This window comes from Colletes gigas, unplaced genomic scaffold, assembly GCF_013123115.1.
Source record: "Colletes gigas isolate AHSC1104 unplaced genomic scaffold, ASM1312311v1 Colletes_gigas_Sc00120, whole genome shotgun sequence".
Lineage (NCBI taxonomy): Eukaryota > Metazoa > Arthropoda > Insecta > Hymenoptera > Colletidae > Colletes > Colletes gigas.
In genome coordinates, this window is record NW_025106744.1 from 68,770 (window position 1) to 87,794 (window position 19,025).

Below are 19,025 nucleotides of genomic sequence, written 5' to 3' on the forward strand. Positions count from 1 at the left end.
GTTTTTGGATTTCGGACAACTTGTTCGCAAGATATCACATACGCAGTCAGACGCCGTTCGTAAAAACTGTTGTATGTTCATCAACAAAAACAGCGTAAAAAACAAAATAGCTAAATATATAATAAATGTATCTACAAAACAAGGAATTAATCGCTCTTTAATAGCCCGCAAAAAGAATCACAAAGAAACATGTATTTTTCGTGCCTACAAGGTAGAATGGCCCCTGAAGATAGATTTTTTATAAATGTTCTGATTGAATGTTTTTCACTAAGCGTGTGAAGGAGAGCGCGTATTTAAATGATTATGTGACCATCAGATTTATATTAAGTAATTATTATACTGTACTACGTATATTACGTACACAACAGGTATATCATCGAGATGACATCTAAAGGAAGTGATGCGTATTTATATAATATGATGGATATGTCCGAACCATCAGACTTAAAGAAACAACAAAGTGAATTGCCAAATTCTTTGCTAACACCAAAATTTTGGTAACAGGAGGGACAAGTTTCCTGGGTAAATTACTTATCAAAAAAATATTAAGGTAATCTTCCGATAACATATACATGATTTTGTTATTATTTAGTAATTTTTTTGTATCAACTTGTATATGAACAGTTCTACTGATTTTAATACATTCGATGTTTATTACGATTTTCCAAACCATTTAATATCGTACATGAATATATAAGAATTAATATCTGATAGAAAATGAAAATTTTTTTCCGTGTTTATATTTTTGTAGTAATTATTCATAACGAGTCTAAATAAAATAGCATATTGTAATGAAATAAGGTAGAGACGGCTTGAAAAATGACGTAACATTTTCTTAAAGTATCATTGCATTATCGAATGTTTTTTAATGTGTCATATCCATCATTGATTTGCAACGTGCATCAATTTTCCGTTCTATGAACAGGTCAAAAGGTACATCCGTTATACAGGCTAAAACTATTATACTTGCAATTTAATTGAATTAATACTCTAACCACATCTTCTGGGAGGAAAAAGAACTCAAAATATACTTTTTTTTAATGTGAGAAAACTTTTATCTCGTGTCCTATATCAAAATTGTAAATTTAGGAATAGTTCAAGCATAAATGAAATTGATCCATTAATTATGAAATGACAACTCAATTACTTTCAAGAATAACGTGTGAATAATTAATGAAATTTTTATAGTATTTTTAGGATTGAGACTTTCCATTCTTCATTTCATCGTTCTTCATTATCATTTTATTTCATTTTATGCATATTTACAGATCCTGTCCAGATGTTGCGACAGTATACATGATAGTAAGGCTGAAAAAGGAGAAAAATTCACAAGAACGATTTAAAGAAAATTTTCATGGAATTGTATGTAATATAGATGTAATGATATATGTATATACATAGTTGAACAGTAATAATTGATATGTCATTGTAATCAGGAATTCAGTAGATTGAGACGTGAACAGCCAAACTTTCTGAATAAAGTGATAATGTTAGAAGGTGATGCGGCACAACAAGATTTTGGTTTATCACCGGAAAGTAAAATCATTCTGATGAATACAAATATTATTTTTCATGCTGCAGCAAGTGTTCGATTTGACGAAATATATCGCATAACGATGAATACCAACGTGAAAAGTACAAAATATATGTCATTGTTTGCAAAAGAATTGCCTAACTTAAAGGTACGTTTCACACGTTTAAATATTAAATAAAAAATATAAATAACTATTAACAGTTGAAATAATATTTGTTTGAATATGTTGAAAACTATTTAAATTCGCGTTCGTCCGTGAAATATTATTTCTCGGCCGCGAGTCCCGTATCCGTTTGTGTACGTGACATTCCGGAAGGTTAGGCTGTCGCCGAGTTCGTTCGGCGTACAGACAGTTTAAAACCGCGGCCGTTTACGTGTTTTGTACGCTGACCTCACGCGAAGATTCGCTTCAAACGCCATTTAAACGGCATAGTGACGTCAGCATCGAGAGAGAGAACCGTATCGTTTATTGAAAAGAGATCGACAATCAGATTCGACAGCGCCACGTCGCGACGACGAGGCGCGACCGAGTCTTCGTCTGTCGATGCTCGACGATTTTGGAAATTATTCACGAGCCGACTGCCAACGGGAGCGGATCCCAGACGATCTCGCTCCTCAAAGTACGCGCTCCGCCGAGCAAGCAAAACGCTTCTCGGCAAGAAATAAATTTTGGACTCTGTAAAGAATTCTCATCGTTGCTGCGATTTGAGATTTCAAAAAAGAACAATCTCTTTAAGCGAAGGAAGTGGTCTAGTGCACGCAGCGCGTGACGTGACCGCGGACGCGAGAAGTTGATTGTACGTTGCAGTCGTTGCCGCGACCGCGACGTAAGGGACTCAGGGTGCACGCACCTAGAATCCCTTTAAAGCTATACGGCTTTGGAGCCTCCCAAAGGTCCTACCGATAGTTCGGTACCGCCTCGTGGAGAGCTCTCCGTGCAAAGGTCACTGCGAACCCTATCCGAAAACCCCGTTGGTGTACGAGTCGACCCTACACCCACCGGCGGAGTTCGGGTTCAAAGCGCCTCCCACTCTTCACGCCGCCTACCACATACGGTCCCCGTACAAACGGTCGCCGGGTAGGCTTTATAGTGAGGGTGGACCTGCTTGGGATTTCCTACTGTAAATTCGTTTACTGCACAGTCCCCGAAATAATCGGTCGCTGTGTAGTAGTTATAAAGCGTTGTAAGAAATTCCCTTGCACGACGTACCTACGTCGATCTGCGCGGTGAGCGTGCTCACGGGATCCACACACTTGGAGCTTTACGACCTCCATTTGGTGACCCGTCCGTGGCGACACAGAGCCTCCGACAGTTACGAGTCAATTCTCCGCTGTTCAGGGCGAAAGTCTCGTCGATCGTTTTAATTAATAACGATTCGCGAGCAACAATAAAATACAGTCCACTTGTTTACGCTTAACGACAGCTGATCTCCCCCCTCCAAGCGCGACGATAGTCGCGAGGAGAGCGAGGCGAACAGCTGACGAGCGTGTTTACGATACGTGCAATCACGTATTTAATTCTGGTCGATCCTTTGTTACAGGAATCAAGGGCCAGTACCGCAGCCAGGGCAACGCCAATAGGGCAACCCGGCCCGACAAGAAAAATATATTTATTTTCAATTTTTATTTTTTTATTTTTGTATTTTTTATTTTTTTTTATTACTTTATAAAATAAAAGGCTTGTCGCTGCGCGACAAGCGAAAATACAAATAAATTGTGTCAACTTAACTTTCCCTGAACTTTCCCTCATCCGGACCCCGGTTAGAACCCTTAGATTCTAACAAACGGTCCTTCGAGCCGGATTGAGGTTGAAAGAACAGGAAAGAGTTGCAAGTGCGTTCACGTAAGTCGCTGCTTACGAGACGCTTAATTTCGAGTCGATTACCCAATCCTCGAATTAGAGATCAGCATGTCTGTGTCTAAGGCTGAAGGTCGAAGCGAGTTCGATGTCGATCTCGACGACCTAATCACCCGGTTCGACTTAATGACAAAGGCGATCTCTTATTTAAAGAAACGTGGTCGAGCCCAGTTCACTGAGGAGATCCTCAAAACAAGGCTCGCCACCGTAACCGAACAGTACAAGGAGGCTATACAGCAGTACTTGGCTCTTCGGAGAAAATATGCCCCTGCGAAGCGCAACACGTGCGACTTCCTTGCAAAAGGGGGCGTAGAAGCTAAGGAGGAAGAGTTTATGGAGTTTCAGGAGTACGTTGCCACGGAGCTGACCAGACTGGCCGCTGAATCAAAAGCGGCAACAACGTCGGTCAGCTCACATGATGTCGCAATCGAACTCCCAAAACAACGCCTTCCCAAGTTCGGAGGTGATCCACGAAAATGGAGACATTTCGAGGATCTTTTCACCTCCGGAATAATAAATAATCCGAGGCTGTCAGATGTGCACAGATTGCAGTATCTGAACGCCTGTCTGGAGGACAAAGCGTTGGCGGCGATCGCGCACCTCGAAGTTATCGATGATAATTTCACGGTGGCGTGGAAAACCCTGAAAGAACAATTCGGGATACCACGTATCGTGACTGCCAAATTGCTAAGTCAATTGACAAAATTGAAAACGATCAAAAGAGATGATCTGGATAGCCTAAACCAGGTCGTCGTCGTTTTCAAACAGGCCCTCGCGGCGCTCGAAAAGCAGGGCACAATTTTAGAGCAGCGAAATTGGCTGCTGGCCCACAGCATTCGAAGCCACTTGGAAGGGTCTCTTAAAGCTGAGTGGGAAAGGTCGCAGCGTCTCTCCCCGAACTATCCCTCGCACACCGAGTTGATAGAATTCCTGGAGGGGCATGCACGGGCTCTGACCATGTTAGACGATGGTCCGAGCAAGCCTGCGACCGAACACCCACAAAAGCACAAAATACGGAGTCACAACTCCGTTCTAGAAAGCCCCGCTGGAAAAAGCGTGACTTGCGGATTTTGCGGCCTCGAACACAGAATGACCCAATGTGGTGCATTCCGTAATTTGACGCCGAACCGCCGCTATCAATTTATAAAAGATAGCCAGCGGTGCATTCTCTGCTTGTCACCTCAGCATGGGAACGCGCGTTGTCTTTCCGAAGAGGCATGTACGAAATGCAATGGCAGACATCATTCTCTGCTGCATTTCGAGTCCTTTCGGAGCGAAACCGAAAGTCGCAAACCCGCGACAATGGCTTCGCAAGACAAACGCCAGAAAAAGCGGTCTACGGCCCCACCAAGCCGGCCGCAGCAAGCCGAACGAGCTGCTCGTACCACGACGTCACGGGCAACGACGTCACAGCCTAGTACGTCACACTGTACCGCGATAGGTGCAGACGTACCGACGGCTGTGTTGTTAGCCACGGCGAACGTACGTGTGTACGGAATAAACGGTGCGTCGCGAATCGTACGCGCACTGATAGATCAGGGTTCTGAGTCGTCCTTCATCTCCGCGAATTTGACGAATGACCTCAAATTCTTGCGGAGGAAAACCCCAGCCACAGTGACTGGCTTGGGGGGCGGCAAAACCCAGACAATTAAATTCAGCGTCGAGATGAATTTGGGAACGGTAGAAGGTACCGAGCCGACGGTCAAGACGAAAGCGTATATCGTGCAAAAAATCACGAGCTACGTCTCGCCGTTGGCAAGTGCGCTCAAATGCGACGCGCTAAAGGACCTACCGCTCGCAGATCCCGACCCTGCTTCCGGTCAACCGATTGAAGTGTTGATCGGCGCGGACTTGTACGCGCAAATTATTCGACCGGGTTTCCGTCGAATAAGCAGTACGGGTCCAGTGGCCCAAGAAACTGCATTTGGCTGGATTCTGTCCGGCCCGACAAATGCAAAGGGCAAAATTAACAAAACTTTGCGGACATTGCACTGCAACGTCCTCGAGTCGCTGGACACGGCGATTCGAAAGTTTTGGGAAGTCGAAGAACTCCCTTCGACCTCGGTACGCACCAAGGCGGAGGAGGAGTGTGAAACGCACTTCCAAAAAACCGTCGCTCGTGATGCGACTGGACGATTTGTCGTCCGATTACCTTTTACTCACCCGAGACCGGACGAAGCGCTAGGAAATTCCTATCGCATCGCTCTCTCCGCTCTCGGGAGATTGAGGAAAAAATTGGACGCAGATCAGACCCTCGTACGAGAATACACATCGTTTCTCACGGAATATGAGGAGCTGGGTCATATGACTCGAATAGAGCCCATTGACGAGACCAGACTCTACATTCCACATCGAGCGGTCGTACGCACAGAAAGTGCAACGACAAAATTAAGAGTCGTATTTAACGCGACAAGCCGAACTGCAGGCGGTCGCTCGTTAAATGACATCCTACACGTAGGTCCAAAATTGCAGAACGACATCACGTCAGTCTTGACCCGATGGCGTCTGTATGAATACGTGTTGGTGGCCGACATAGAGAAAATGTTCCGACAGATTCTCGTCGCCCCACAGGATCGTCGTTATCAGTGCATCCTATGGCGCACGCCCGAAACCGAACAGCTGAATGCGTTCGAATTAAATACCGTAACGTACGGTACGGCGTGTGCACCATACTTGTCGATGCGAACCCTTCTCGAGCTGAAAAATCAGGACGGGCACAGGTACCCCCTTGCCGCCCCGATACTCGAGCGGGACATATACGTAGACGACGTTTTTATGGGAGCACCCGATACGTCGTTGTTAGAGAAAATTCGCAATCAAGTTTGCGAACTCTTACAACGAGGTGGGTTTAAGCTGCGTAAATGGGCAGGTAATTCGCCGTTATTACTGCGAAATATTCCCCAAAGCGCTCACTCCCACGCCGTCGACCTTACCTTATTCGATGACAGCGAATTAAAGGTTTTGGGTTTACGCTGGATACCGTCCGGCGATTATTTTTACTTCAATCTGCAGCGGTTTCAGCCGTCTGCCGTGCCGATGACAAAACGAAATTTGTTTTCGGAGATTGCTAAGTTGTTCGATCCGCTCGGCTGGTTATCACCAGTCGTGATTCGCGCAAAGATTTTGATGCAATCCCAATGGCTGGAGAAAATCCAGTGGGACGATCAAATCTCAGCGAATACGCTCAATACGTGGAATACGTTTTGCGTGGATTGGAGCAGCTTAAACGAGTTAAAAATCCCCAGATGGATTAATTACGGAGCCGACACAATGTCCGTGGAAATTCATGGATTTTGTGACGCTTCGCTCGCGGCCTACTCAGCGGTCACATATTTACGTGTGACAGCGATGAGCAATGTCACCTCCTCGACATTGATAATGGCAAAAACGCGGGTGGCTCCGATTAAAACGCAGTCAATTCCTGTATTAGAATTGAACGGCGCCGTGCTCCTCGCCGAGCTCATTGTGCACGTGGAAAGGTCACTTTCACTGAAGGTCGACCAAATAATCTGCTGGACAGATTCCACGATCGCACTAGCATGGTTGAGAAAGCACGCCTCCACATGGAAGGTTTTAATAGCCAACCGTGTGTCAAGGGTCCAAACGTTACTCCCGAATACTGAATGGAGGCACGTTCCCACCCGCTTCAATCCCGCGGATCTGAATTCGCGTGGAGTGGAAGCTGCGGAACTCCTTCAATCTAAGCTGTGGATTTCTGGACCAAGTTGGCTAACAGAATCGAAAGATTGTTGGCCGAAAACACCTTCGTCCATCGAGACCGAAGAAGGGAAGCGCAAAGTGCACGCCCACGTAGCAATTCCGGAGAAAGAATGGGAACTTGTATTTCGATTCTCGACCTGGAACAAGCTACTTCGTGTAACCGCATACTGTCTCAGATTAAGGAGACCGATGCAAGGGGAGCGAAGGTCGTACGATGCGAAGTTCGTTGAGGCGTCTGAGATGCAGCTCGCAAGCGAAAGAATTGTCCGCTACATCCAGCGCACGCATTTTGCAAAGGAGTACCGGTGTTTAAAAAATCACCGGAAAATTCCAGCAAAATCAATGCTGAAAAGTTTGAACCCCTTTCTCGACGATAAAGATGTCTTGAGAGTCGGGGGCAGACTGGAAAATACAGCACTGCCATGGGAAACCAAGCATCCCATAATTTTGCCGAAACATCACGTTTCCACGATGATAATTCGGCAGTGCCACGTTGATACGTTGCACGGGGGATTGCAGTTAACCATGTATACGGTGCGACAAAAATTTTGGATTCTCGGCTGTCGAAATGCAGCGCGAACGGTAATCCACGGATGCATGCGATGCGTTAGATGGAGGGCAAAAACTCCCACGCAAATCATGCAGGATTTAATACCGGAGCGTTGCCGCGAGGCGAGAGCATTTTCGAACTGCGGAGTGGATTATGCTGGACCTTTTCGTGTCCGCGACTCCGCCGGTCGAGGGAAAACCGCCCACAAAGCGTATATAGCAGTTTTTGTCTGTTACGCGACACGGGCTATCCATATCGAACTCGTCCACGATTATACGACGAGTGCCTTTTTGGCGGCGTTAGATCGATTTATTGCACGAAGGGGAGTTCCGTCCTGCATTTTCAGTGACAATGGAACGAACTTTGTCGGTGCAGATCGAGAATTACGTGAAAATTTCGAGGCTGTGTACAACACGCCAGAAATGCGTAATAAATGCAGTCAGAAAGGAATTAAATGGAAATTTAACCCACCGAGTGCACCGCACTTCGGTGGCATGCAAGAAGCCGGCGTGAAATCGGTGAAATTTCACCTTAAGCGGACGCTGGGCGAATTCACTCCCACAAGCGAAGAATTACAGACGTTGCTCTGTAAAATCGAAGCAAGTTTAAACTCGCGACCGATTGCCGCTTTGAGTGATAGCCCGGACGATTATGCGCCGCTCACACCGGGACACTTCTTAGTAGGAAGTCCGCTGAACGCGCTTCCGACGCAATCCGTGGAAATTGAAAAACTCTCTCGTTTGACACGTTGGAGGGCGATTCAAAAATTCCATGAACAAATCTGGAGGCATTGGACACGTGATTATCTCACGCACCTCCAGAATCGTTACAAGTGGCGTACAGCCCAAAAAACATTAAAACTAAACGACTTAGTTTTGGTGCAAAACCCTCTCCTGCCCCCGAATCAATGGGAAATGGGGCGAGTAGAGGAGGTATTCACCGGCAGGGATGGAAATGCACGTGTGGTTAAAATACGCACGGCAAAATCCATTTTTACGCGACCTATAACGCGGTTGTGTAAGCTGCCTGTGGAAGATACCGAGTCGGCGACGGTTAGCGACGCCGACTAGGTCACATAAAAACCATAACATCCAACGGCTGAAAGTGATCGGAAGGTGAGAAACGATCGTTTCTAGAAACAAACGACGTTGATTTTCACCTGACCGTTGTCACTTGAAGTTCAAACGGATTAGTGGGGGTTACGAATCCACCAATCTGAGTTGGGTTATTGGTAGGGCGCACCTGGGAATACGAGCGCCCCCGACACGCCGCGGAGCCGAAAATCGTTCAGTTCAAAAGATACTACGATGAGCGACGCAAGTTCGGAAGCTACCACGTCGTGCGCGGAAGAAACCGCCGTGTCGCTTTCGGGTGACCCCGAAATCGACGAGCGATTCGGGAGGATCTTGCGGCTTGGGGAGACCACCCCGGCAGCACCGCAAAGCAACAGCGAAGAAGAGGTGATGCTCTGCTTCGGCCGGGAACAATTCCACATTCCCGCCCGAATTCTCACCGCCGCACAGTGGGCGATTTTGGCAATCTAGCTTTACTTTATTGAAATATACATTCTTTCTGAAGATAAAAACTTTTATGTCATAATATAATATACAAGTTCCATTAATAGTACCGTTACTCTTTTTATGAATTTCTTTTACAGGTATTTATAAAATGAGGTTTTATGTTTGTACTGTGATTTCATACTTCATTTTTAAAAGTAAATAACTTTGGTGTTCATCTATATTCTTTAATTTCGTTTTTTCTAATGTATTTTGGACAATATAGTAATTATTGCTAAGTTTTGTAAAAACGTTTTTTTTAAGTATTAACATTGTACAGTACATTAAAAGTTTTTTTAACTTTCAGAAGACTTTAAAATTGTTCTGCAGCTCTCTTCAATCAAATTCATGGCACATATCAATTAATGACTGTAGCGGCCATTGTATAGCCACTACGCCCTTGCCAGGGTATGAATGGGAATTGAATGTAAGGATAGTTTTAAGCTTTCTATTTTTCCATTTTCCCAGGGTCTCATGCAAGCTTGGTCGTCCTGTGAAACACTTGGCGACCAGAGCCGTGCGAGGCGCCCGTTTTCCTTTAAGGTTTCGCCTGGGCCTCGGACCACCCCGATCCAGACCCGGCGAGCCTCTTGAGTTTTATTAATCTCTTTCACTACGCTAAGTATTTTCCAGTTTCGTTTTTCCGTCTTTTTGTCCTGTCTCTTTTTCTCTCCCTTTACTATTAGGTTAAGGAAATGTACACTCCCGTCCATAAGTCACCGGACACTTACTCGTTTTCAACAAAAGAATGATTAAAACACAGATATAACTCTCTAGCTTGATTTTATTGTTAATCTTGTAATATTTAGGTATTTTACGATAATTTCGGTATATAAAAATAGAAATAAATATTAGTTATTTAAATAAAGTTTAAAAAAGGAACTGCATGCATAAACACTTATTTCGTTACATTTCCATTCGGTACATGTTGGGATAAATTGTTCGCTTTGGACGTTCAAAACCATCAAAGGACTATATTGGGAACATTGTAAAGAGTTTATAAACACTTTGAGAGGAGTTCTAGACTAAACAGAGATAAGCATGGAGCTGCGAAGGCGAAGTCGCTGTTTCTTCTTCATTTCAAGTTTGACAGTGCATGTGATCAGTATGAGCAGTTCTAGAAAAGAATTATCCATTCAAAAGCGTTCGAGTATTATTACTCTTGCTAAAGAAGGCTATTCTGTGCGGGAAATTGCAATAAAAACTAAAATTCCGAAATCAACAGTGCATGATACAGTGAAAAAATTAACAGAGACTAATACTTTTGAATATAAAAAACGAACTGGACGGCCCAAAAAAACAACAGAAAATGAAGACCGCTATATACAAACGTTAAGTAAACGAAACAGGAGGATGACATCAACAGAAATTGCGGCAGAAGTTAACAAAGATCGAGAGGATCCAATTGGTACGACAACAGTTAAGCGGCGTCTTTTGCAAGCAGGGCTTCGCGGGTGTGTTGCAGTTAAAAAACCGTTATTAAGGACTCAAAATAAGAGAAAAAGGCTGCAGTGGGCAAAATTACATAAAGATTACACTGCTGAAGATTGGGAAAAGGTGTTGTGGACCGATGAGTCGAAGTTTGAGGTGTTTGGTACAAAACGACGAATCCATGTGCGTAGGAAACAAAGTGAAAAATTAATTCCCGATTGTATTGTACCAACCGTTAAGCATGGGGGTCAGTCTGTAATGGTATGGGGTTGTTTTGGGGCAAATCAAACTGGCGATTTAGTGCAAATCGAGGGAATATTAAAGAAAGAACAATATTTGCAAATTTTACATGACCATGCAGTGCCGTCTGGAAAACGCTTAATAGGACGAAACTTTATATTTATGCAGGACAATGATCCCAAACACACCGCAAAAATTTGTGCAAATTATTTAAAAGACCTAGAAAATAATCATGAATTGAAAATTATGGTATGGCCTCCGCAATCACCCGATCTTAATCCAATAGAGAAATTATGGGAAGAAATAGACAGAAACGTACGCAAAGTGTGTCCAAAATCAAAAAAGCATTTATGGGAACTATTACAAAAAAGTTGGACAACAATAAATCCAGAAAAATTAAAAAAATTACTCGACAGGATGCCACGACTAGTCCAAGCAGTGATAGCCGCACGCGGCGGATATATTGACGAAAAGAAAATATAAGACATTTCGGTAAGATATTTGACATTTCTCCACTACTTCTTTATCGTAAAATACCTAAATATTACAAGATTAACAATAAAATCAAGCTAGAGAGTTGTATCTGTGTTTTAATCATTCTTTTGCTGAAAACGAGTAAGTGTCCGGTGACTTATGGACGGGAGTGTATATGTATAATGAAGGGAGATTTTAGCAAAGGGGCTGGCTCAGGTCCGTTTTAGACGCGTTCTATCCGAATCCTGTTAGAGACGCGTTACGGCCAGTCGGGTAAAGACGTAGTGTTCCGTCCGTTCGGCTCGGGTTTTTCCGCGTGTTTATGGTGCCAGATGCGGAAACATGACTTTGTCGAAAAAGTCTTCGAATATTCCGCATCTGGCAAAAATAATCGTAAACCGTTCAAGCACTTTAACTATTCGAAAGCGCAAGGCCCGAGTTGACCGACGAAGGGCTGTATTGTTCCGCGGGTGGCACGGTCCTCTACAACGACCATCGCCAACTCGTGGAACACTACAGCCATAAAACGGCTGCAACGCACGTGCAGCTACGCGAAATCCGGAATTCCGTTTTTTTCCTCGGAAAATTAACGGGGCCTTCGACTTGGGGAGAAAACCTCGGTCACCCTCGTCCAGGGTGACCTGGGCCTTGCCTCCACCACGATCGGGTGAGGGAGGAGTTTCCTGCCCAACGGGGCAGGAAAATCGATCCTCCTCCCCCAAGTCGATGGCCAATCGATAAACGGGAAAATTAACGCGAATTGAAAGACAAACCCCCGAAATCGCGAGTCGGAGGGGGTTCGAGCCGAGGAGGAAACGGGCTCCGGACACTTCGAGCACTCGTTCTTCGATCACCGAACAGTTAACAGCAAAAAGACTTCCATCGCAACCGCGAGTCGATTAACGTACAGTTCGACTCTGATTCGACACCGACGATTTTATTTCGAGAACATTCTTACATCAGTTCAACGTCATTCAGCAGCAACATTCGTGCTGCATTAACCTTAGAATCATTGTTTCCGGGTTAATTCCTTGAAGCAACGCGACGCGACGGACCGTTTACCGCGAGCAAAGGTAGCTTCGAAATTTACGACTTCGAAGACGGGCTCCACCGTGCGGGATATCGCGACGCAATCGCGAGGTACGAAATCAACCTCGAACCGAAACACGTAGTATCATCGTAACTTTAACCTACATGTGGCTGCACCCCACACTCGCGAATAAACATTAATAATTGTGGGGTAGAGTGAGGGGTTTGTTATTTGTCTCCCCAGCCCCCTCAGTGAGAAAACTTTTATCTCAAATTCTATATTAAAATCGTTTTAAGAATAATTCAAGCATAAACGAAATCGATCCATTAATTATGAAATGACAAATCAATTGATTTCAAGAATAACATGTGCATAATTAATGAAATTTTTATAGTATTCGTAGCATTGAGACTTTCCATTCTTATTTTCATCGTCCTTCATTATCATTTTATTTCATTTTATGCATATTTACAGATCCTGTCCAGATGTTGCGACAATATACATGATAGTAAGGCCGAAAAAGGGGAAAAATTCACAAGAACGATTTAAAGAAAATTTTCACGGAATTGTATGTAATATAGATGTAATGATATATGTAAAAAATATTCACGGTGAATCTTAAAAATTCTATTAGAAGAGCCGACCGTACGGTTTAGCAGCAAACATTTGCGGCAAACATGGTCTGCACGTTCGTCGATCGCAGGTAACTCCGAATCGCGCGACAATGGGTTGCCTTACCTGGAACTTTTTCGGGGAAGGAAATGCAATTTGTCAGTCAAAATTTTTCCCAGAACCTACGCGTTTCTGAACAGAAGCGGACGCACGCGATGAAACGCGTAAACGCAGAGTATTATCGTTCTTTCTTCGTTTTCGCGGACTCCAAGGGGAACGCGGAGAAAGCTGCCCGCACGTATCGCGCCCATTATCCCAGCGAAAAGGAACAACAATCCTGAAGGGAGCAAGGTTCGAAGAAGCAACAATCCAGGAAGGAGCAACAATTCAGGGAGCAACAACCATTCAGGAAGGAGTAACAATTCAGGAGGGAGCAACATCCAGGCACCGTTATCAACCCAGGAAGGAGCAACAATCGAAGAAGGGTGCAACGGAACGCATCGGTATGCGAAAGTGAAAAGTGTTAGTGACCGTGCTGTGCAGTTTTTTCGGGGTGAGAAGCAGGTACAGCAATCGAGCCGTCCCATCAGCTGATTTTCGTTGGGGTCTTCGACCTTGCCATGATCGACAGCGGTGCATTGGCCGGGCCCTATTGTCAGCGCAGTAGGTCAACTTGCAGATGAATGGGTAAGTCGAATTTCAATTATTTCTCTATTAACCCTTTGCATTCGAGGAATGTTTCGGTACGCGGAAATCCAGTCTGCTTTTTCAGTACAGTTTTTAATAACAAACGGTTACAAATGTGGTTCTTGCCGTATTTTTTTTAATTTTCTGATAATAATTTTTATTTTAATTTTAAAACACTCTGGCGAGAAGCGTCACTCGGTTGCGAAGGGTTACTTTCCTAAAAATTCCGAGATTTTAATCCTTCTTTCTCGGAAACAGCAAATACAAATAATTAAGAAATTCGATTTAGTAATTTACGTACTAATTACGTAGTTATTAACGAATTCGGTAACAATTGCAGTGGCAGTATTTTTAATTATTTGTATTCGTTCCTCGATGTATCTTCAACGCGCATCTTGCTACCTACCCGGCGCGGTGGCTCTCCGAGGTCGGACGGCCCTCGGAGCGCGCGGAAGGCGACCGCCGTGATTGGTCAGTGTTTTTCGTTAATAATTCAAAAACGAAGCCCCATCCGACATTTTTGCAAAGGAAATTGTTGTTTAGAATCGTCTCACCTACCCCCCATTTCAGGTTCATACACTATTTACGGGACACCCTGTATACATAGTTGAATAATAATAATTGATATGTCATTGTAATCAGGAATTCAGTAGATTGAGACGTGAACAGCCAAACTTTCTCAATAAAGTGATAATGTTAGAAGGTGATGCGGCACAACAAGATTTTGGTTTATCACCGGAAAGTAAAAAGATTCTGATGAATACAAATATTATTTTTCATGCTGCCGCAACTGTTCGATTTGACGAAATATTTCGTGTAGCGATGAATACCAACGTGAAAAGTACAAAATATATGTTATTATTTGCAAAAGAATTGCCAAATTTAAAGGTACGTTTCACACGTTTAAATATTAAATAAAAAATATAAATAACTATTAACAGTTGAAATAATATTACTTAGAATTTGAATTACATAAACTGAATTTATAAATCATTTTGCAGGCGTTTGTACACGTGTCAACTGCATTCTCACATTGTATACTTAAATCTATCGATGAAATACATTACAAAGTTCCCATCGATGGTGATAAGATATTAACATTGTTGGATGTTCTGGATGATGATAAACTGGAGAAAATTACTCCAGTATAAGTATTAATTCAAAATGGATTAAAAATTAATTCTGCAAATAAGAAAGTTACAGTAGAGGTAACGATGATTAATTATAAATTTTCCATTATTGTAGTATACTTGATAAATGGCCCAATACATATGTATTTTCTAAAGCACTTGGAGAAAGTATTGTATTAAAGTACAGCAATAATCTCCCAGTATGTATTGTTCGACCTTCTATCATGATATCAACAAGCGAAGAGCCACTTTCAGGATGGACAAATAATCTGTATGGAGCAACGGGTGTAGCTATGGGATCTATTGTAGGTTTGATGCATACACTACATTGTGTAGCAGAAAATATAGCAGAAATTATACCAGCAGATTATGTAATCTCTAATGTCATCTGTGCTGCTTGGGATATTGCCAATAGGTAAGTCTTTAATTGCATTATCACTTTAAAACTGGGACTGAAAATCTAATTTGTTTAGTTACTTACGATTATATATAATAAAAGCATGAACTAATATTGTTCTGCTGTAAATAGAAAAGAATAAAAAGATGACGATACGACTATTATTATGAACATAAACTATAGATGAGGACAAATTGAAAGTGGTAGACAAAATTACAGTTAAAGTAAATATGTCTAAAGCATAATCCTAATGGTAATTCTTATACTCTATAGAAAATCTTCGATAAAATGAAATGATTCCAATATATCTGATGAGGAAAGAATACCTATTTATAATTCTGTATCATCATGTCAGAATCCAATTTCTTGGATAGAATTTATGAAATGGAATGAAAAGTATGGTTTTGCAGTACTTAGTGTAAAAATTGTTTGGTATTATATGTTAATAATGACACGATATTTCATTGTGTATCAACTGTATAGTTTTTTCTTCCACATAGTACCAGCAGCAATTGTTGATATGTTGGCATACCTCATGGGTCGAAAACCTCAGTATGTATTTAATATATGAAGTATAATGCATATACCGAGTGTACTCGCGCTAATCTGATAAAAAATATTTTAGACAAAAGCTAATCTGTTTTCGATTGGCTATACATTGCAATAAAAAAAACGTTCGAATTTTTTTTTATTATTGTCAGGGCCATCTTCATTTTTTTAAATGGCACTTTATATTTTTGACTTAACAGTATTGTAGACCGTATCAAGTCGAAATCAACGACCTAGTACAACATGACCTTCGGATGACCTTGAAGGCAAAGGAATTAAAATTTCAGCAAAAAATGACAATCTGCTTGAGGGAGTGATAAGAACTTGTGTTTATTATTAAGACTCGAAATTACATTCAATTCAGGAATCTTGACTAAATTAACACAAACGATTTCGTGAGAAAGTCGCATCAAATTTTCGAATTGAAGTCCATGTTTTTGTAGCCACAATTCCACTTTACTTAGTAAGTTTGAATTGGTTGCTATTACGAATTGTCGACAATTCAAAGATTGATGCAAGGGCTTCCTGAAGATATTCAGTAGCATATGTATTTCCAGCAATACGGTTGCCCATCTCATAATGCGCAAATCGTTCGTAATTACCTAAACTCAACGTTTGGAGATCATTATTGATTAGGCACTTATGGCCCTATTACTTGGTCACCACAATCACCTAATTTGATACCAGTTGATTTGTTCGTATAGGGTCATTTCTAATCGATAATTTATGCTGTTCCAATAGAAAATAAAGAACACTTAAAGCAGCGAATGTGTACAGCATGTAAAGAACTTTGCTACGACAGTATCATAAGAGCAACCAATGCAAACTTACTATGTGGAGCATAATTGTGTCTACAAGAACATGAATATTCGTACATTTGATGTGAATTTCTCACGAAATTATTATATTTGTTAAATTAATCAAGTTCCTGAATTGAATGTAATTTCAAGTCTTAATAATAGACACAAGTTCTTATCACTCCTTCAAGTAGAATGTCATTTCTTAATGAAATTCTCATTTCTTTGCCTTCAAGATCATGCGAAGGTCATGATGTATTAGGCCGTTGATTTCATTTTGATACGGGCTACAATACTGTTAAGTCAAAAATACAAAGTGCCATTTGAAAAAATGAAGATAGCCCCGACAATAACAAAGGAAACAAATTTCGAACTTTTTTTTATTGCAATGTATAGCCAATCGAAAACAGATGCTTTTGTCTAAAATATTTTTTTGTCAGATTATCGCAAGTACTTGAAAAATTGTAAAAACTGTTATGTGGGACACCCTGTATAACAGATTACAATTAATCAAATGTATGAATAATAGCATAAACCATTAATAATGATTAATATACTCTTATGTAATACACTTTTTAGGTTCTTGAATATATATAAAAAAATACATAAATTTAGCAACGTGATACATTACTTCTCAACAGGCGAATGGCATTTAAGGAATGAAAATGTTGTGAAGCTTTGGGAAAAATTGAATTCTGTTGACCAACAAATCTTCAGACTTAATGTAGCATGTTTCACCTGGCACGACTATTTCTATTATCATGTAAGAGATATTCGTTTATACATGTTAAATGATCCATTTGAAACTTTAGATGAAGCAATGAAGAAGGCTAGAAAGTACGTTTCTTTTTAAAATATTATTAATAATGAACTTAATAATATTCAGTGTTATAGAATGTAATTTTTTTGTATTTTAGGTTATTTATAGCACATTACTCACTAATAATATTAGTCTCTGTTCGGTAAACGAAAGCTCGCTCATTCCGCTGGCCAACTCGAGTTGTTTCCGGTCCTTTATGTTGCCAGATGCGGGATCGGTACTACGTTGCAAACGTCTTCGAGTCTCTCGCATCTGGCAATTGTCAATGTAAAAGAATAGCATTTTTGGAAAACGAAAGAAACGCGACACTCGAGTTGACCAGCGAAGGGCTATATTGTTCCGCGGGTGGTACGGTCGTCGAGGCCAAATGTAGGCACCGACGACAACGGCCACCGCCGACACGCGGAACAATATAGCCATAAAAGCAGACGTAGACCAGACGCAACCCCTTGTTGCGTGGATAATCCGGAGTTCCGTTTCTTCCTCGATAAATTAACGCGGCCGTCGACTTGGGGAGGAGACCTCGGCCACCCTCGCCAGCGTGGCCTGGGACTTTCCTCCACCACCGAGGTGAAGGAGGAGCTTGCTGCCAAACTGGGGCAGGAAAATGGGTCCTCCTCTCCCAAGTCGATGGCCAATCAATCGACTCACGATTCCACAGAGGAATTTGCAAAACACCCCCAAGTGTACCTCTTGGAGGGGATCTAAGCTGAGGAGGAAACGGACTCCGGACACATTGTTCATTCTAGTTTCAGTCGTCAACCGACAAACCAGGTTCATTCTAGTTTCAGTCGTCAACCGACAAACCAGGTTTCAATTCTCGGTTCAGTCGTTAACCGACTACGTCTAACAAGTCTAACTAACAAGTCTGTAACAGTACAGCAGTTTTACTTGAGTTGAACGCATTTTGATAAAGTAAGCGCGGGGGAAACAGTTCCTCCCACAGTTCAACGCGCTTGAAAACATTCATACAGTCCACTTTGTGATTATTAAAAATAAACCATTTGAAACCTCTCCAACACGACGACATCGCATCACTCCAATCCGACCTAAAACAATTCGGGCGCGAACAGTCTCCTTATTACTTCTATGGACATTTGTACGTTTCATAACTTTTGCCTGGTCGTTTTGTCCTTTGGCATATTAACGATTAGTGTAAACAACATTTTAATCTTGTGTTCTAAATGATAAATTATTTAAACTTAATTTTATTTTTCTAATTATGCGTACACATGTTATTTGGAATATCTGTGTACTGTTGATTATGTGAATCTGTTTGCTACAATGCTAACAGATGTTGCCACTAATCTGTACGTTCGTTACTTGAATATAACGTAGGTATGTGTGTCTGCATTAACTATTTTATGTACAGTTTTTGTTACATCGTATTTCCTAAATTGTAAAATAAAAGAACATGTGTTATTTAAAAAATATAGAACTATTTTAATTACTATTTCGTTAATGTGTTTGTCATTAAACATTAATTATAATTCAAAATCAGGAAGTCGAGAAAATATAGAGGGAGTAAATTAATTATGAAACAAAGGTATATCTACATACATACAATGTTCAATGTATCCTTTTTTTATTATTCAAAAATATCCAAAGTATATATTATTTAATAAAAGGAAGTTATTTGT

The 19,025-nt window shown here is 41.7% G+C and overlaps 1 pseudogene; it reads left to right on the forward strand.

The window, feature by feature from the left end:
* The first annotated feature begins 366 nt into the window (after positions 1–366).
* On the forward strand, positions 367–18,774 carry LOC122404190 (annotated as a pseudogene).
* The last annotated feature ends 251 nt before the right edge of the window (positions 18,775–19,025 follow it).